This window comes from Triturus cristatus, chromosome 5_1 (assembly GCF_964204655.1).
Source record: "Triturus cristatus chromosome 5_1, aTriCri1.1, whole genome shotgun sequence".
Taxonomy (NCBI): Eukaryota; Metazoa; Chordata; class Amphibia; order Caudata; family Salamandridae; genus Triturus; species Triturus cristatus.
In genome coordinates this window covers 663,792,080-663,812,453 of record NC_140587.1, presented here as the reverse complement: position 1 = coordinate 663,812,453, position 20,374 = coordinate 663,792,080, and positions in this window count along the sequence as shown.

Here is a 20,374-nt window from a genome sequence, read left to right as displayed (position 1 = left end):
AAAGCCATGTTCTCCTCCAGGGTGAATGGCTGTGACCTCTCCACAGCCCTTGACATGGTTCCAGGGAATCAGTAGCAGCAGCTGGGTCGTGGAATACAGAGATGTGCAGGCAAGTGCTCCCTCATGGGACCTGGCTGCCTTATATCTGCCTTGCTGGCCCATCTCATGCACAGGAGTACAGAGTGATTGGTCACTCACATATGCATCCTATGTTTCCTCCAATCCCTTAAAACCTAGCAGTCTGTGGGTTCTCAATCAGTTTTTTTCTCCTGGCATGATGTCAGCCCCACAAACACATTGCAACAATGTAGATTCATTCCAACTGACTTCTGCTGTGCACCTTCCTGAACAAAATCAAAATTTGAACTTGGTCTCCATGACAACCAGCATGCATGTACGCCTTAATACTTGTCCCTCATGTGTCCCCTATGTAATTTGGAGCTTCACACATAGGTACGGTGCGTTCCGGGGCCCTAGGGCACCCCAAATGCATAGCAACGGCCCGTACACGCGTGCCTATGTTCACTGTCACTATGGGTGTCCTCGCGTATGCGTACTCGTAGTGGTACGGGCCGTACACACGCCTGTACGCTCACTATCACTATGGGTGATCTCGCGTATGCGTACTCATAGTGGTACGGGCCGTACACACGCCTGTACGCTCACTATCACTATGGGTGATCTCGCGTATGCGTACTTGTAGTGGTACGGGCCGTACACACGCCTGTACGCTCACTATCACTACGTGTACGCATACGCGAGGACACCCATAGTGATAGGGAGAGTACAGGCGTGTGTACGGCCCGTACAACTACGTGTACGCATACGCGAGGACACCCATAGTGATAGGGAGAGTACAGGCGTGTGTACGGCCCGTACCACTTTGGGGGTTCTTGCGTATGCGTACTCGTAGTGGTACGGACCGTACACACGCCTGTACGCTCACTGTCACTATGGGTGATCTCGCGTATGCATACTCATAGTGGTACGGACCGTACACATGCCTGTACGCTCGCCATCACGATGGGTACACATACGGCAGCACTCCCATAGTGATATGGGAACGTACACAGGCCCTCTTAGCAGCAGTAATGGTTTTCACACATCACAGTGGTGACAGGCAGCACACAGGAAGGAATAGGGCGGACATACTTGTCCATGGATGGACACACTTGTCCATGAATGGACATCAAGGCATTGTCTGTGCATTACTACATGTGTGGGGCACAGGTGTGACAGGCTGTGATGTGGCACATTACTCCAGAGTCGAGAAGGCACCAGATGTATGATGAGATGTGTACAGATGTAATGTGTGACGGTGCAATGTGTGCCAGGCATGCCCTTGACTCCTTTGACATGTGTGCATGTCCTACTGCACACTTGGGATGACCGACACTGGCATGGCACGGACACCAACACACGGAAGTGTCCCCTGATGCCTGTTACAGGGGTTACCACACCTGACTTGTCACTACCCACGGTGCACAATGTGACTATGTCATGTATGTGTGGGGGCTTCCCATTTGGTTGATGTTGGAGCACCCTCAAAAGCTGCAGCTGTTGCAGCAACCAACATGTGTCTGTGTGTAGATTGACATCGCACACTGTTCCGCACACCATGCCACATGTGGTTTCGGATGTGAGGGGCGCATGTATGCATGGGACACGGAGTAGCGTGACAAGGACATGTCTGCATCCTCTCAATGAATGTGTGGTGAGTCATGACATGTGCCCCTTCATGGCAAGGTGTGTGGGCTGTCCTAGTGTAATGTCATGTGACCTGTGGCTCTAGTGTTCCGCTACCAGTCTCTGCAATCGGCCTCCTACTTCTGCTGATGTGTGGGTGTATGTCATTCCTGTCTTGCGTCTGGCTGTTCACTTGCACTGGGACACAGCTAATCCCATGGCATGGCATGGGGAGGTTCTCAATCTCCGTGTGTAGCTGGCTCTTGGTAGGAGTGTCACCTGGCAGGCATACGTGTCCAGGGCATGTGGTATATACGTCACTCTGTATGTAGCATATGTGTATAGACAGAATAACATGTGCTCAGTACAAATGATTTGTTGTTGTGGTGCACTCACTCTTCCTTGTCACTTCCAAATTACTGCAGGGCGCCGCCTCTTCCCCGAGCAATGCCGGACTTGGCTGCCATGCGGGAGAATGATCGGATTCGGTGCTACCGCTTCCCACGACGGTTGATTCTGGAGTTGACGGCGAGACTGGCACCACACCTGCAACCGCTGCACAGGTATCCTACGGCACTGACACCCAAGCTGAAGGTAATGGCAGCCCTACATTTTCTAGCCACGGGTACCTTTCAAAATACCATAGCTCATGTTGGTGGCATGTCCCAGAGCATGTTCTGCCGTGTGCTGCATGATTTCTTAGAGGCCATGTTGATTCACCTGGATGACTTCATCAAGTTCCCAACCCCTGAACAGATGACTGGGGTCAAGCGTGGATTCTATGCCCTGGGAGGGATGCCCCATGTCATTGGATCAATAGATGGGACACATGTAGCTTTGGTACCACCACACGCACGGGAGGTAGCGTACAGGAATCGCAAGCACTACCACTCCATCAATGCCCTTGTGGTGTGTCTGTCCAACATGGTGATTTCACATGTCTGTGCTCGTTTTCCAGGATCAGCACAAGATGCCTACATCATGAGGCGTAGCAGGATGCCTGAAATGATGATGCAGCTGCGCAACGAACGAGCATGTGTTGTTGGTGGGTACAGTCTGTCTGTCCTGTATTTTGCATAGCCTACCAGCACGACCGCTTCACCACTTCTAACGATGTCCATGTGCTTCCCATGTAGGGGACGCTGGCTATCCCAACATGCCATGGCTGCTCACACCTCTCCGCAACCCCATCACGCCGGCCCAGCTCCGCTACAACACCGCCCATGGCCGGACAAGGCGAGTGATAGAGAGGACGTTTGGCCTGCTGAAGAGCCAATTCCGGTGCCTCCACAAGACCGGCGGCGCGCTCCCATATGCCCCTGCAAAGGTCTGCAAAATCTTCATGGTCTGCTGCATGCTGCACAACATGGCAGTTGAGAAAGCTGTGCCACTCATCCTGGATCAAGATGACGAGGACCATCCACCCGTGGAGGACGAAGGTCTTGGCAATGGGGCTAGTGATGTGGAGGATATGGAGCCGCAAGAGGACATCCGGACTCGGCTCATACGCGACTTCTTTGCTTAGTGGTGAGTACCAGTGTCTGAGTGTGCACGCACTGGTCCCCGTGTGGCATGTGTTGTGATGTGTGTCTCCACCTGCATGTATGGGATGTGAGTCAGGGGTGTGTGTGGGTGTGTCACTGGAGTGATGGTGCCAGTGATGGTTGTATTTCCCCAGTCATAATTGTGACCTAGCATGTTGTCATCCATACATGTGTCGAGTAAATGCACATGCAAGTGGCTGTGCTTTTTGTGGCTGACTTCTTGTGTGTCTCTCTTCCCCAGGTACTTGCGCATGCCGTCTGCTGCTTGCATTGTTGTGGCACTGCTATTCCTCATGGACACGTCATCGTGGGCTGACTCAGCGTTACAGGCACGGACACGTTTGGAAGTCTCCATAGGGTAAGGGATGCATCAGGGGCGTATTGGGTGTGGCAGTTGTTCACGATGTATGCACACTGCCCCTGTCGATGTTTGGTTCCTCTGCAGACATGTAGCATCACCATGGTACACATAACATGCAGCTGGGTACACCTGAATAGATGGTCAGACTTGTTGACAGTCATCAGTGATGGGATAGTGGATTGTGATGATGGCATCAATGTGTGTAACACTGCCCTCGGTCACATACGGTTTGCATTGGCTTGACATGGTGTGGGACTTCTACATCAGCGGATCTATGGTGTATGGCAGGATCTCTGTGAGCAGCTGTGGGTGTTTAGCTGTTGGCCGACAATTGTGTGCCAGTTCCATGGCTATCACGCATTTGTGCTGCAGAAGGGGGGTGCCAGTGTTGGACCCACATGTTACTCCACATGAAGTGTTCATGTGTACTTCAAGTTGCCTCTGCAATCCCGAAAACATGACTAATAAAGGTGTCCCTATGCCTCCAAGGTGCCTCTTCTCAGTCAATGCTGGTGTGTTGCCACGGTGCATCCAGCATGTTTGGCATGGTTTCCCCTGATAGAGGCTATGTGTCTATGTGTTGAGTAGCAAGATGCAAGCTGTGTGTGTGGGCTGAGACTGTGTATTATGCATGATGTCCATGACTGTGTGGGTATTGTGACATTTGCCATCCCCATGCATCCAACGTTGGCCAGGCCCCCATTCTCTGCATCCACCGGACTCAAGCTTGCAGGACATGGTTCTGCCACCTGTCTACACATACCTGGGTGCCCCCTAGGACACTGGACTGGATCCCTGACCTCTGCGCATGACTGTTGCTGTACTCAATGTGTCTGTCAGCACGGTTGTTCGGCCACCCCCTCAGTTGGTTGGACCCATCACGGGTGTGTGTGGTGCTCCATGTCTGTCTTGCCTAATACACTGTGGCCCGTGTGTCCTGTGCCAGACTCAGGCCCCAGGGTAAGGATGGTTGAAGTCAAAAGAGAACTCTGGCATGTTTAGACTTTACAAGACACATGTAAGGTAATAATGCAACCAGCAGGCATCTTCTCTTCATGGTGTGAAGTTTTATTTGGGGGGGGGGGTATGACGTGAGGGGCTTTCCGGGAGTTTGGAATCCAAAGTTCAGTAGGGGAGTTGGTGTCCTTGCCATTGGAAGTCCTCAGAGTCCATGCCACAGTCTTTGTCTACATTGGTCAGACAGTGACCAGCAAGGCCATGTGGCAGAGAATGTCTCTTGATGCTGTGATGCTGTTGCTCCAGTGGGCCAGGTGCCAGGCCAGGTGTCCTGGGAGATGGTGATGTTGCGCCGACCCTCACGGTCTTTTCCGTGGACGACCCGCCCTCCTGCGGGGACCCTCAGAAGCAGGCCGTGACGACGTCTGGGATGCTCCATCGGATGTTTCCTCCTCCTCCTCCTGATCCCTCCCTGTGGGTGGTGATGTTCTCCGCCTTCTGGCACAGGGAGGGTCGGCCATGTTGTCGGTCATCCGACGGAGTGTATCGTGAATTCCCGTGTACGCCGTCACGAGCTCAGCCTATCCGTCCTCCATCCTCCGTTGGTGTTGCAGTAGACAGGCATGTAGCTCCGCATGTTGCTGGGCCTGCTGGGTCTTGATCCCCTCGAGGACGGACACAACCTGGGCCAGGCCCGTGGTGTCCTGCCGGTATGTGTCCAGGATGTTACGGACATGGGAAAATACCAGTTCCCCAGCCAACTGGTCAGGCACATGCCTCCGCCGTCCTCCACTCCCACCACCCCTGCCCACTTGCACCTGGCCTGCCCTTGTGGGTACATCGGGTCTCCGGGACCCCTGAGGGGTGGCATTGGCGTTGTCGCCTGCCTCCTCCTGGGTGCCCGGGACACCGTGTCCCTCCTGGCCAGCCTGGCTGCATTGTGGTGGTGGGGCAGGGATCCTGGGTGGCTCCTGGGATGTGGCAGGAGTGGGGGTGGTGGTTGGCACAGTTGTACCTGACGCAGGCGCTGCAGGTGGTTGGACACCAGAGGGGCCAGGTCAGTCGGGGTCGTCCACAGAGTGGTGAGAGTCGTCGCTGCCGGTGGGATCGGGCTCCCGCAGATCCGGGTCCTGTGAGTCTTCCCCCCCAGTGTTGGGGGGTGAACCACGACGTTGGCCTGTGTGTGAGAGAGACAATGTTAATTTTGGTCCATGCAACATCCATGTTTCATCAGTTTCAAAGTTGGCACTTTTCCTCTTGGAATTAGGATCTGTCTTGCATTCCACTCACAGTGCACTTGTGCATGGGTGTGTCCCTTGGGCACCACTTTGGCCCCTTCAACTATGTGTGGCACAGTCTTACTTGCTGCGTCAAGTGTGACTGCAGTCAGCAGTGGAGTGGGCAGGTGTGGCGAGCCATGCATTGGCGCCTTCCGTGTAGCACTGTACATGTGCACATGGAGTGGATCCACACACTTATATAATGCAGGTAGCTGTCGTTGTGCTCGTGAACAGGTTGTGACATGACCCTGTGTTTTGCCATGGAGAAGAGGGGGGGTTCTGGCACTGGCCACCCTTGGCTACATGCACGCAGTCTACCTGCTGACGAGCAGGCATTCCCACACACCACAAGGCTGATTGGCTCTCCCTGTGTCTCCCTCCCTTTCTGTCCCCCCCTCCCTCCCTCCCTCTCTGTCCCCCTCTCCCTCCCTCTGTGTGTCAGCCTCCTCCCTCTGTCCGTCTTCCTGTGTCTCCCTCCCTCTCTGTCCCCCTCTCCTCCCTCTCTGTCCCCCTCTCCCTCCCTCTCTGTCCCCCTCTCCCTCCCTCTCTGTCCCCCCTCCCTCCCTCTCTCTCCCCCTCTCCCTCCCTCTCTGTCCCCCTCTCCCGCCCTCTGTGTGTCACCCTCTGTCACCTCAGCCCAGCTTCCTAGACACTCAATTTTTCCAGTCCTTTGAATGGCCCTTGACTTGTTGATGTGAGTTTGTTTCTGATCTCCAGGCACCCATTGGGTGTAGTGTCTGTGTCTGCGCTGCTGCTGTGGTGGTGTGTGCTGCCACTCTTTCACAGTGTTGGCTGTTCATTAGCTGCTGTCATGTGCAAAACAGTGCCTTCACCCCCATGTGTTGATGCAAGGCGTCCGCCATTTGCTGGCGAGTCTTTCCTGTGTGGGGACACACTGTTTGTCTGGCTGTGACCTGGGCCATATGGGCAGAGGGCATTGTTGTCTGCTTCTGAGTTGCACTATGTGAATTTTGGGGCCCACCCTACCGCAATCCGGGTTACCGTGTCATGTGTTGGTGTCTTCTGTGGCCTGTGACTTGACATTGTCCAGCTGGGTGCATGGGGCATGGTGGCGGCAGTGGCATGTGCGTGTTCATGGAGTGTGGTTGCGTCATGCCATAGGTTGGGGTGGTTGCGTGCCTGTTAGTGATTTTGGTTGTGGATGACGTTCCCCCCATGTGAGGTGCGTTGTTTGTGTACTCACCCGGGTCTCGGAGTCCTCCTAATCCTTCGACTGCCTCCACTGGCTGTATGGCCATCACCCTCTCCTCCCAGGGCTGGTAGTGTACGGGTCTGCGGGAGGGCCCTCCTCCAGTGGCGTTGGCCTGGTTGTGTTCCTCCAGCATCTTGGCTCGGACCCTCCTCCGCAGATCGTACCACCTGGCTTGGCATTCCTGCCTGGTCCTTCTGGTGTCCCCAACAGCATTCACAGCATCGATGATGGTCTGCCACATGGCTGTTTTTGCTGCCATGCTGGTCTGTCTGACCAATGTTCCAAAGAGCTGTGGCTCGACTCTGAGGATTTCATCGACAAGGACCTCCAACTCTCGGTTACTGAACTTTGGATTCTTGGTAGTGGGCATGGTGAGGGGTGTGGGTGTGGATGGTGGGGGGGGTGTGGATGGTTGTGGGTGTGTGGGTGTGGTTGTGCAGGTGTGTGTGTGTGTGAATGTGATGAGGGGGTGTTTGTGAAGGTGGTTGTGTGAAGGTGTGCAGGTGTAAGGTGTGGTGAAGCTTGTAGTATGGTGCTGTAGGTTGTCTGTGGTGTCTGGCAGCAGTGAGTCTGTTGCAAAGGCTCATGGTTTGTGTGTGTGGGCCCTTTTTATTGGTCCATTGGTGGGTGTGGCTGTGTTTGAAGTTTGGGTGGGTGTGTTATAAGGAGTGGTGGTGTTTTGGGCCTCTGTTTGTTTTTGGCAGTTGCAGGTCAGTGAAGGTGTGTTTTTTAGTGTTTGTTGGCCATGTTTAGTGGCTTTGTGCCATTCGAATAGTGTATTCTTGTGTTGTTTTGTTTTGTCCTGGTTGTGTACGTGCGTTTTGAGCGTGTTTACGGTGTGTACATGGGCCATTTGGTTGTACGGTGCTGTCCTTGTGTGTGGCTTGGTACGACTCGTACATGCGGTTGTGATGTTGGGGCCTGGGGTGCGCTCCGTACTTAGGAGGTTGTGGTGTGGGTACGACTCTGACGTACAGGGGTGTACATACACGGTGGTACGACACGTACAGGGGTGGGGGTACGACTCGGACGTACTGGGGTGTACATACACGGTGGTACGACACGTACAGGGGTGGGGGTACGACTCGGACGTACTGGGGTGTACATACATGGTGGTACGACACGTACAGGGGTGGGGGTACGACGCGAACGTACTGGGGTGTACATGCACGGTGGTACGATACGTACAGGGGTGGGGGTACGACTCGGACATACTGGGGTGTACATACACGGTGGTACGACACGTACAGGGGTGGGGGTACGACTCGGACGTACTGGTGTGTACATACACGGTGGTACGACACGTACAGGGGTGGGGGTATGACTCTGATGTACTGGGGTGTACATACACGGTGGTACGACACGTACAGGGGTGGGGGTATGACTCGGACGTACTGGGGTGTACATACACGGTGGTACGACACGTACAGGGGTGGGGGTACGACTCGGACGTACTGGGGTGTACATACACGGTGGTACGACACGTACAGGGGTGGGGGTACGACGCGAACGTACTGGGGTGTACATGCACAGTGGTACGACACGTACAGGGGTGGGGGTACAACTCTGACGTACTGGGGTGTACATACACGGTGGTACGACACGTACAGGGGTGGGGTACGACTCGGACGTACTGGGGTGTACATACACGGTGGTACGACACGTACAGGGGTGGGGGTACGACTCTGACGTACTGGGGTGTACATACACGGTGGTACGAGACGTATAGGGGTGGGGGTACGACTCGGACGTACTGGGGTGTACATACACGGTGGTACGACACGTACAGGGGTGTGGGTACGACGCGAACGTACAGGGGTGTACATACACGGGGGTAGGACACGTACAGGGGTGGGGGTACGACGCGAACGTACTGGGGTGTGCATGCACGGGGGTAGGACACGTACAGGGGTGGGGGTACGACGCGAACGTACTGGGGTGTACATGCACGGGTGGGGGTTCGACACGTACACGGGTGTACATACAGGGGGGGTATGTACATTAACGGGGAGTGCAACTCGAACGTATGGGTGCTGGGGGGAGTGTTGGGCGCGTATGCGGGGACATGTCTCCATGGTTGCAATGGGAGTTCGGTGCGGACGGTGTTTTTACCATACGGTTGTGAGATCGGACGCACGGGTTGGATCGTGATTCCTCGGTCGGACTTGACTTTTCACGTTTGTACGGTATATCGTCCGAGGACGTGTCGGACACATTTTCCGACCCGAGGACGTGTGGGGAAATATTCCGAATGCGGTTCGTATGGACTTTTTACCATGTGAATCGTGATTGCCAGTTTGTACGGCACTTGTACGATTCGTACGGTAAAAAGACCGAATACGAGTCGTACGGGCTATTTTTTTACCGGATCGTAATCGGCACCAAAGTGTCCCTTCCTAAGTTCCAATATTGTCAACAGCAGGTCACCTATTTAGGTCACCTGCTGTCGAAGGAGGGTCCGAGGCTAACACCTGAATGAGTTGATGCCATTGTTAAGATGGCTGTCCCTGTAACTCAGAGGGATGTGCGTGTTTTCATAGGCATCACCTCGTATTGTCGGCACAGGTTACCTGCTTATTCTTTATTAATACAGCATCTGCTTTGCTTAACAACTAAAGATGTGCATGAACCTTTGCCTTGGACTAGGCCTGGGCTACATTTCCGTTCCGCTCGTGGAAATTGCGAAAATTTGACATTTTCGCGTTCCGTGGCGAGCGCGAAAATGTCAAAATTTCCGCATTCTGCAGCTTAGCGATAATTTGGTTCTTGCTCGCGCTGTAAAATAATACATTCTTGCGCACGCACGATCGCCTTACCTGAATCCCCGCGTTCGCCGACAAGTTTTCCCGATCCGGTCGCGTTCTCCATGAGAGTTTGGATTGTTGGTAGCCATTTGCGCTGTCTTGCGACAGTTCGCGCCCGCAGTAACGTCATGCGTCGCGCAATCACGTCTTTCTTCTCGCGATCATGCACCACGAGAAGAGTGAAAACAAGATGGCCGCGCCTGCAAGCAACCGCATGGGTAAGTTGGTGAGCCGCGACCATGCAGAAAATACCGCAAATGGGCGCGAAAAACCTTCCGCATCTTCGCGATATTTCCGCGTGTTTGCGGAGATTTTTAACATTTTCGCGATAATTTGCGAAAGTCACTTTTGCAAATTCCGCCCACCCCTACCTTGGACGCACGAATGTCAGCATGCTTTTAAACAATTCAAAGTTGCGCTTTGCTCTTCACCTGTGTTGGGTACACCTGATTATAAGCAGCCTTTAGTGCTATACGTACACAAAACAGCTGGGTGTGCACTTTAGGTGTTAACACAAGCCTTTGGAGGTAAGCAGAGGCCATGTGAGTATTTTTCTTCCAAGATTGACCCTGTCGCCAGAGCCCTCCTGAGCTGTTTAAGATCTGTGGTGGTGACGTGTAATTCCTACTTCCCTAATAGGCTCTGCGCATTGGAATAATATACACTACAGTTGTGGCATAGGACTGAGGTCAGTATGCCTCTATCGAGTACATTTAACTTAATTACTTTATGTGCCAGCTAACTCAGAGGCCACTAGAAACTCCTTGAATAAACAAGAAGGGAGTCGTTTCTGGAAACCACATAAACATGACAACTTTGTTTCCCTTAGAATCGGAACATGTCTCGGAATCGTGGAAACAACAGATAACAGTTTCACTCAGTCAACCGTGCATGCTTAGTTTTTTCAGAGTTACACAGAAATAGATAGACAGGCGTTCCAATGAAAGGATTTATTGAACAGTCTTGTTTCTCGTGTAAGAGATATGAGCTGTTACAATGGCAAGACAGTATGCGAGATATAATACGTACAGCGTAAGCAGTGAGAAGAAATAATATTGCAACAGCATAGTCTTCTAGCTATGACATATATCCATATACACATACATAAATAACAGAGGCTAAAAAGTGGATACTCGTTTGATGCTTCTAAATAGTTCTACTCCAGTGTACCTAAACTAAGTGTAGTACAAGGTAAGAAGTAGGTGTCGTATTCTATAGTATGGTAAGCTATAGTTTTGCATATGCCAAGAGTCCCTCTAGGTTCTAGTCAGCTCCATACCTTAGAATGAGAGAGGTGGGAATCTCTTTCTGGGTCTCAAACTCTAACACCCCGCGAAGGGAGTCAGAACACTGGAAGCTGAATTCTCTGCAAGCAGGGATGACAGTGTCTGGTCAGTGCATCAGATGGGGACTCGAATTCTCCCGAACTTGCTGTGGCGAGCCGTATCAAGCTGTGCAGCAGAGCCGTGGTTTGCCATGGTAAGGGAAGGTATGTTTATACCTGGAAGGTGCTTAGGAAAGTTAGCATTGATGTAAAGTCAGACAGAGGAAGACGTCATGAATGAACTCCTAAGGAATAGTAGTTCATGCATAATAGATGTGTTAGAAACGGGATTTCTGGTTGGCTAAGGCTTGCGCCAAAGTCAGGCAGAAACCACCACTCTAGTCAGGGCAAGGAAGTTACACGCCAAAGATAACCCCTGCTCACCCCCTTGGTAGCTTGGCACGAGCAGTCAGGCTTATCTCTGAGGCGATGTGTAAAGCGTTTGCGCGCGCACCCAGCAACAACACCCAAGGCCCACCACAAAGGAAACTCCACACAAGGTATTCTATAAAAATAGCCTTTGTATTATACACAACACATTAGATAAAAACACACACTCTACAATGTGCCAACAGGCACGGGCAGAATTTACAAGGGATTATATATACAGGGGACAGGGCCACAGGGACCACTGTCAGGAATTAGCACTTAGGACATAGCACAAATCACCAATAGTAAATGTAGAACATAACACAAAGTAACTGTAGAGCACAACCAACCTCTACTGGCGCAATAATGACCTCAGCGTCATCACACTAGCATCAGGTATAAAACCTATCCTGCATCTATCACAGGGGCATAAATCACATTATGCCATTCTCATTGGTCTAACTCATTAGACCTAACCACCTAGGTATAACTATACTAGGGGCGCACATCGCACAGGGAAGTACATTCTCCCTACCATCAACCTGAGCATGTAAAACAACCTTCTAGGCAGAAATAACCACATTTAGAGGTATAAGACACAGGGTGCGCCAAACATACTATACACAGCACATTTCCTAGCACCAAAAGCATGAACACAGGGTGCGCAAAACATACTACACCGTACATTTCCTAGCACCCAAATCACATCAGAGTCCAGGTTGCGCCAGAACCTAAACGTAGCAGCTGCCCACTACTTGCTGGGCAGCTGGGGACAAGCACAGGGCCTAAACGCTGCAGCTGGCACTAAGTGCTGCGCAGCTGGGGGAGGCCAATAGTAGGCATGGGCTCTCACTAGCCCCTGGAACAATATCCACAACGTTGGAGCCACCTAGGCTCGAAAAACAACATGTCCCGCATGGAGCACACGGGCTCCTGAAATCAATATACGCCAAACGTGGGAGCCATCTCTGGGCTCTACACACCATGTCCCCAAGAACTCCAGTGGCCCGCTACGGCGGCGCCACTGCCAACACTGGCCCTCTCGTTGGAGCCTCAGGGCTCTATAACAATTATGCCCCTGGTTGGATGGAGCGGCCCGCTGCCAGACGGGGGCGCTCTGACTGCCTCTCCCCCCTTGGAGCGCACGGGCGCTGGTGCCTCGAACAGGCACACAGGGAGCCCCCCTTCTCATTGGAGCGGCCCGCAACGGCGGGACCGCTCGGAAAGCAACTTAAACGGGCACACACTGGAGCCCGCCTCTTACCGGCTCTCGGCGTGCGGCGATCTCTGGCTCTGCCCGGTCCCTCTTCTGGGACCGGGACTTTGCTTCTCCGCGGCAGCACTCCTCATGCAGCGCGGGGCTTCCCTTGCAGATGGGAGCCTCGCGCTGCGCTCAAACTTCACCCGGGCCTCCTCTCCCAGGAATGGCGGCACTTCCGCTTCCGTCCCGTGGCCCCGCCCACAACCAGGCGGGCCGCGGGCTCAGCGGCAATTTTGAAGGCGGCTCGGGCCGCGGCGGTGATTTCTTTCGCGGGCAAAATGCGGGGTGGGCACCCGCAATTGTAAATAACTAAATAAGCGGGGTAGGCACCCGCATCACTCCTGAATATAAAACGAAGACGCAGGGTGGGCACCTGCGCACCCCAGGCAACCAGATAAGCGGGGTGGGCACCCGCAAGGCACGCATCACGGGGGAATCCCTACGCTGGGGATTCCCTCTCTCGCTCGTAGCAGCGCAACGCTGCACAGCTCCAGCTCCTCTCTCTGGGGGAATAAAGCGCTCTCCAGGCGCTATGTTCAGGACCAGAAAAGCACCTTGCTGCAAGAAAAATAAAGCGCTCCCAGGGCGCTAGGCCAGCATCAAGCCTTGGCAAGGTAAAAGGAAAGTCACAAGGGTCCAGAAGGTCCTGAAGGCATCCAAGGGGCAAGGTAGGGCCCAGGGGCCAGCACACAGGGCCCTCCAGCAGGGAGGTAGCCCCCATGGCGGTCCCTCCTGGGCCCCACCAGCAGCACGCCCCTGGTAGATTCAAGACAGAGCAAGAACATTTTGTAAGGGGACACAGCCCCTTTTTATACACCAAATCCCTTTGTTCTGTGTTCAGGGTGAGGGGGAAAACCAGTCGCAGCTGGTTGGGGAGCACCCTTGATGTGCTCAGCCCCTCACTCTATTCACTGGCAGGGCTAGGGTCGTCAGTCGCACCACAGGGGGCGGAGCCAGCAGTGTGTGGGGAAAACCCTGCCCTATTCAGGTCCAAGGTGCACTCCTCCCCAGCCATCAGCATGCTAATCTCACACTCACCACTGGGGCAGACCCAACCAGACTCCTGGAGCCAGGCTCACCAGCCAGCTCCAGCCAATCACACGCCAGACGCACTGCACACAGAAGTGCCCACTTCTAGAAGTGGCACTTCCACACTAGGTACATGCACGCCGCACACATCATCGCGCAGCATTCACTCCCACGAGTCCGCACATACCAAACTCGGGCCTGCACACCCCACGCATCAGGAACTACCAGGGACACATACATTCCCCATGCATTCCTATGGGAGGGCAGGCCTATCTCACCACATGCACTCAGAGCACGCACGCACTTTACCCTGGGACACAGGGAAAGTGCGCAGAAACCAAGAAAATCACCACACCAAGTCACCAATAAAAGGCAAAAAGTTCAGGGGTGAACCTGCCAGAAGGGCCAAGTCCAACACAACCCCCTTCCAGCCAAAACGCAGGGCAGACCAATCACCACCGTGATGGACTTCCCTGCTTGGGGCGATAGAACACGGACGCAGGCCCGCACTGCAGGGACACTCTCCGGTTCTACGCCATTCTCAATCAACATGGTTCCATCTGAAAAAAAACAACCGAAAAGAACTCAGGCCCAACTAGGCTACCCCACTGGTACTACCTAGTTGTCCACGGCCAGGACCAGGCCCTAGGCCACCCAGATACCACTGGTCCTTGCCAAACCCAGAGTGGGGGGTAGTAACCCCTGGCATACAAGCCATTCTCCACTCTCCCTCTCAGTGTAGTTCCCAACTCCCACTGATCCTTCAACCTAGGGTCCGCACCCTCAGGCTGTCCAGAGGTCATGGGCAAGAATGCCCCACCCTACCTCTACTTCTGGGGTTCCGCACCCTCCCAGGGAAGCACCCACCAGAACACAACTCTCCCACCAGTTCAGGACCTCTCTTCACCAACTGGTCTACCACCTGGGATCCAAGGGGTCAGAGGCGAGGACTCCCTCCCTCTGCACCCCCTTCCACTGTAGAGCAGGGTCTCTTCACTTAAGATGAGCCCCACCTGCCCTCAGGACTACAGCTGCCCTTACGTCCAGATCCGGAAACACCGACTACTGGCTCCCCAACCGAGGGACGTACCCTTTGGTCAGATGCCTGGCGAACCAGGACTTAACGAGGGTGACACATAACAAATGGGTCGTGTGACAGTCTGCCTGGCGCTGATCTCACTACCTCCTGTCCATCTGACAGTGCGTGCAGACCCCCCAGGACAGAAGTGGCGACACCACGGTCACTCAGTGGCGACACAGCCCTCCCGGCTGGTCCCTGACCTACTGGTTCCCACTGGGGAATCCCTCCCCCTCTCACCCCTCCCTCTGGACTTCCGCACCCTCCCAACTGGAGCGGTACCGCCAGACACCAGGACTACTGGAGCTCTGTTTACAGACGCTCCACGCCCTCTAGACACTGGGAGATCCTCCTCAAATGACCTATTGGTACAGCCTAGGCCCCCGACCTGATGTTCCCTAAAGAAACCATCCAGGCCCTGACACTGGGTTTCGGGCACCTGGAGACACGCAGTCCCACCCACTCCTTCTCCGCAGAGACAGGCCGTGAGCCCCTACACCGAGACCTAGCTGGGCTACTCTGAACCTCTTCCACCACGCTGGGCTGGAAGACACCTCAGCCACTACTTTTGGAATCACTCCCCCATGCAAGTTCCCTATCCCAGAGAACTCACACCCAATCAACCAGCAAGCTCCTTATTTCAGAGAACTCACACCAAAGTATTCAGCAAGCTCCTTATTTCAGAGAACTCACACCCTTCATCCACACACACACACCCCCCAGACTAGTAAGACAGTTTCTACCGCCCCTGATTTCTCAACCTGACCACCCCGTGACACAGGTACTATTACTCTGGGAACTGGGAGTGGGACATTCACATCCATCCAGCGCATTACACATTCATCCCCAAACCCCTCCCAAGACTGGTAAGACAGTTTCTACCGCCCCTGATTTCTCAACCTGACCACCACGTGACACAGGTACCACTACCCCGGGAACTGGGAATGGGAATACATACACTGGACACACATCTGCTGCCACCACTGGATCCCACCCTCTGGTGAATCCAGAAAACACAACGCACTAAGGGGGATGATCTACCCTCCCGAGCTAGGGACACCTAACTCACAGTGCACAAGAAACACATTTCCACAGAAATGACATTTAAAAACAAACTTAGAACAATAATCCCTATACCATGTGATTTATCTAAATGCAGAGTTTTGTAGTGCGGCCAGTTGCCGCTGCGGTACAGCGCAAACGCAAGTCCAAATCCCACCGCTGATCACCAATGTTAGAAACGGGATTTCTGGTTGGCTAAGGCTTGCGCCAAAGTCAGGCAGAAACCACCACTCTAGTCAGGGCAAGGAAGTTACACGCCAAAGATAACCCCTGCTCACCCCCTTGGTAGCTTGGCACGAGCAGTCAGGCTTATCTCTGAGGCGATGTGTAAAGCGTTTGCGCGCGCACCCAGCAACAACACCCAAGGCCCACCACAAAGGAAACTCCACACAAGGTATTCTATAAAAATAGCCTTTGTATTATACACAACACATTAGATAAAAACACACACTCTACAATGTGCCAACAGGCACGGGCAGAATTTACAAGGGATTATATATACAGGGGACAGGGCCACAGGGACCACTGTCAGGAATTAGCACTTAGGACATAGCACAAATCACCAATAGTAAATGTAGAACATAACACAAAGTAACTGTAGAGCACAACCAACCTCTACTGGCGCAATAATGACCTCAGCGTCATCACACTAGCATCAGGTATAAAACCTATCCTGCATCTATCACAGGGGCATAAATCACATTATGCCATTCTCATTGGTCTAACTCATTAGACCTAACCACCTAGGTATAACTATACTAGGGGCGCACATCGCACAGGGAAGTACATTCTCCCTACCATCAACCTGAGCATGTAAAACAACCTTCTAGGCAGAAATAACCACATTTAGAGGTATAAGACACAGGGTGCGCCAAACATACTATACACAGCACATTTCCTAGCACCAAAAGCATGAACACAGGGTGCGCAAAACATACTACACCGTACATTTCCTAGCACCCAAATCACATCAGAGTCCAGGTTGCGCCAGAACCTAAACGTAGCAGCTGCCCACTACTTGCTGGGCAGCTGGGGACAAGCACAGGGCCTAAACGCTGCAGCTGGCACTAAGTGCTGCGCAGCTGGGGGAGGCCAATAGTAGGCATGGGCTCTCACTAGCCCCTGGAACAATATCCACAACGTTGGAGCCACCTAGGCTCGAAAAACAACATGTCCCGCATGGAGCACACGGGCTCCTGAAATCAATATACGCCAAACGTGGGAGCCATCTCTGGGCTCTACACACCATGTCCCCAAGAACTACAGTGGCCCGCTACGGCGGCGCCACTGCCAACACTGGCCCTCTCGTTGGAGCCTCAGGGCTCTATAACAATTATGCCCCTGGTTGGATGGAGCGGCCCGCTGCCAGACGGGGGCGCTCTGACTGCCTCTCCCCCCTTGGAGCGCACGGGCGCTGGTGCCTCGAACAGGCACACAGGGAGCCCCCCTTCTCATTGGAGCGGCCCGCAACGGCGGGACCGCTCGGAAAGCAACTTAAACGGGCACACACTGGAGCCCGCCTCTTACCGGCTCTCGGCGTGCGGCGATCTCTGGCTCTGCCCGGTCCCTCTTCTGGGACCGGGACTTTGCTTCTCCGCGGCAGCACTCCTCATGCAGCGCGGGGCTTCCCTTGCAGATGGGAGCCTCGCGCTGCGCTCAAACTTCACCCGGGCCTCCTCTCCCAGGAATGGCGGCACTTCCGCTTCCGTCCCGTGGCCCCGCCCACAACCAGGCGGGCCGCGGGCTCAGCGGCAATTTTGAAGGCGGCTCGGGCCGCGGCGGTGATTTCTTTCGCGGGCAAAATGCGGGGTGGGCACCCGCAATTGTAAATAACTAAATAAGCGGGGTAGGCACCCGCATCACTCCTGAATATAAAACGAAGACGCAGGGTGGGCACCTGCGCACCCCAGGCAACCAGATAAGCGGGGTGGGCACCCGCAAGGCACGCATCACGGGGGAATCCCTACGCTGGGGATTCCCTCTCTCGCTCGTAGCAGCGCAACGCTGCACAGCTCCAGCTCCTCTCTCTGGGGGAATAAAGCGCTCTCCAGGCGCTATGTTCAGGACCAGAAAAGCACCTTGCTGCAAGAAAAATAAAGCGCTCCCAGGGCGCTAGGCCAGCATCAAGCCTTGGCAAGGTAAAAGGAAAGTCACAAGGGTCCAGAAGGTCCTGAAGGCATCCAAGGGGCAAGGTAGGGCCCAGGGGCCAGCACACAGGGCCCTCCAGCAGGGAGGTAGCCCCCATGGCGGTCCCTCCTGGGCCCCACCAGCAGCACGCCCCTGGTAGATTCAAGACAGAGCAAGAACATTTTGTAAGGGGACACAGCCCCTTTTTATACACCAAATCCCTTTGTTCTGTGTTCAGGGTGAGGGGGAAAACCAGTCGCAGCTGGTTGGGGAGCACCCTTGATGTGCTCAGCCCCTCACTCTATTCACTGGCAGGGCTAGGGTCGTCAGTCGCACCACAGGGGGCGGAGCCAGCAGTGTGTGGGGAAAACCCTGCCCTATTCAGGTCCAAGGTGCACTCCTCCCCAGCCATCAGCATGCTAATCTCACACTCACCACTGGGGCAGACCCAACCAGACTCCTGGAGCCAGGCTCACCAGCCAGCTCCAGCCAATCACACGCCAGACGCACTGCACACAGAAGTGCCCACTTCTAGAAGTGGCACTTCCACACTAGGTACATGCACGCCGCACACATCATCGCGCAGCATTCACTCCCACGAGTCCGCACATACCAAACTCGGGCCTGCACACCCCACGCATCAGGAACTACCAGGGACACATACATTCCCCATGCATTCCTATGGGAGGGCAGGCCTATCTCACCACATGCACTCAGAGCACGCACGCACTTTACCCTGGGACACAGGGAAAGTGCGCAGAAACCAAGAAAATCACCACACCAAGTCACCAATAAAAGGCAAAAAGTTCAGGGGTGAACCTGCCAGAAGGGCCAAGTCCAACAAGATGAGTTCTTGGAGAAATCAATAATCCTTGCTGGGGAAAGTCCCAATTGCTTAAGCGTCTGGTTTCTAAGAACTCGTTGTGACGTGGGTATGGACGGATGTAGGTGACCATGCCTGTATTTGGATAGCATGGCTAATGCCTAAATAAGGACTGGGATTCTATGCCTAAATAAGGGCAATGCGAATTGTGCCTATATAAGGACATGATTTAGGAAAACCTATGTACAGACATCTAAATCGAAAGACAACACCCACTCCACTTTCGAATGAACGACAATACTAAATGTTAGACATGAAATGCTAAACATTTAAAACTGAGTTCCGCATGTTGCTAAAAACATTTGTAAAAGCATACTAAAATAAGTGTATGGTAAAAAATGTTTGCTAGACATGAACTACAAAGGTGCTGTACATATTAAAGCAATGTTTCACTCTAAGCATATGTTCACAGTGAATGCTAAGTGAATGAACAGAAATATATACCCATATGATGAAATGGCTCACGATTACAGAAGAAAATGTCAAAGCCATTTTATGTCATGGTACATAAATGAAATTGTGATGAATAAAGGTGAAAATGTGTCTCTGGAAGTGTTCAAGGAAGTGTGTTCTCTATGAATAGTTCTACTTTAAGCATATTACTTAGCCATAAAAAGCAGTGAAGTATCGCCAGTAGCAATGTTTGTTTCCGATGTTACATGTGTGCCGGTTGAACCATCTCGTACCTCAGCAGTAGCATGTTGCGTCTGTGAGACCTCAACGAATGCCGTTATCAGGATTGGTATCCTCTGGGGACAACACAGAGCATAGGCCGTAATCGGGTCCAGCAGAGTATCGATATCCGTTGGCATGACTGATGGGAGTGTTAGACAGATGTCTAGCTCGCATTCTTCACCGCAAAGTAGGCAGCGTAGAACAGGTAAGATGCAATCTTCCCAGATTGGTCTGAATGACAGAAACCATGTGGTATTTAATTCTCGTAGATGAGGTAAGCCCAAAAGTTGTACAATGAGCTCACAACACTTCCTTTCTAGGAGAGCTTTCTCCATGGTGCTGGGAGTGACGCTGGTGGATTGGCTTGCCATAGCGTAGTAGTAGAAATAAAAACAGGATTCCTGCAACGAGTGCTAGAATTAGCAGCAGACCACCAAACACCGAGTGCACGAAGTTTGGAATGATTCCGTGGACTGCTTGAAAGGGTGTTAACAGTCCTGAACATATAGTCTTAATTACATGCACAATACCGCTCATATCAGACATGTTTAAGATACGTCCCAACATTTCTGTGAAATGTGTAGGGCAGTTTGTACGTAACAGAGCCTGTATCTCAGCCGAAGTCCTTGCAATTTGTAGATCATAGGTTTCTTTGGCTGAGGTCAAAGGCACGGTTTGTTGTAAAAGAATGGCTTTCATTCTGCTTAAATTATCAATTTGT